Consider the following 828-nt stretch of genomic DNA (forward strand, 5'->3'; position numbering starts at 1 on the left):
GCCTCAAAAAAAAAAAAAAAAGTTAAAGCTTGAAGATTTTTTTTTGCTAGCCAGAAATAACTTCCTTTAGCCAATTCTCTTTTTGACGCAACCTCCCTTTATATGAGTTGAAATTGTGCAATTTGACTGTAATTCCTTTTACTCTTGGTATTTTGAGGCTTCCTTGAAATCACAGGCCTCTATGGAGTAAGCAAACTGACTGAAAGAATTTCTGAAGATATTTTATTTTACACACTTCAGAGAACAGTGCCTTTTGAGACTGGCAAAGGGAGCCTCATCAACTCCGTATCTACCCAGTTCCTCTCCTGAAATGACATCAATTTTAAAAAACAACAAGTATTCCCTGGACAGCTGGTACTCCTGCTTCTAGCTGAGGCCTACTGAAGAAAGATGGAGAGCGATTTGCTTCACCCAAGAAGTCTTAGGGCCTTGGGATGCTTGGGGCAGTAAAGATGAGGGAGAATTCTTTTTGTTTTCCCACTATTTCTTTATTTCAGTATCTACATGGCATTTTTTTCTGATTGCCATGGTTACACATGTTTACTGAAGACAATTTTGAAAATACCAATTACAAATGAGATTAAAATTATCCCTAATCATACAACCTAGGGATATGCTCTGATAACATTTTACACAAAGTTAAGATCATGATATAATACTGTACATTTTCATTTATAATTTGTTTAGGACTCATACTACACAGATCTTTTCTTTGAGTGGTTGGGGTTGAAAGCATTGTAGAATTCCCAAAAGTTCAATCTTTCCATTTGAGAAACCCTGACTCGTTAGGCACAGAAATATTCCATGTCATTTTAGCATTACTCAATT

Source organism: Colobus angolensis, unplaced genomic scaffold (assembly GCF_000951035.1).
Source record: "Colobus angolensis palliatus isolate OR3802 unplaced genomic scaffold, Cang.pa_1.0 Scaffold104, whole genome shotgun sequence".
Taxonomy (NCBI): domain Eukaryota; kingdom Metazoa; phylum Chordata; class Mammalia; order Primates; family Cercopithecidae; genus Colobus; species Colobus angolensis.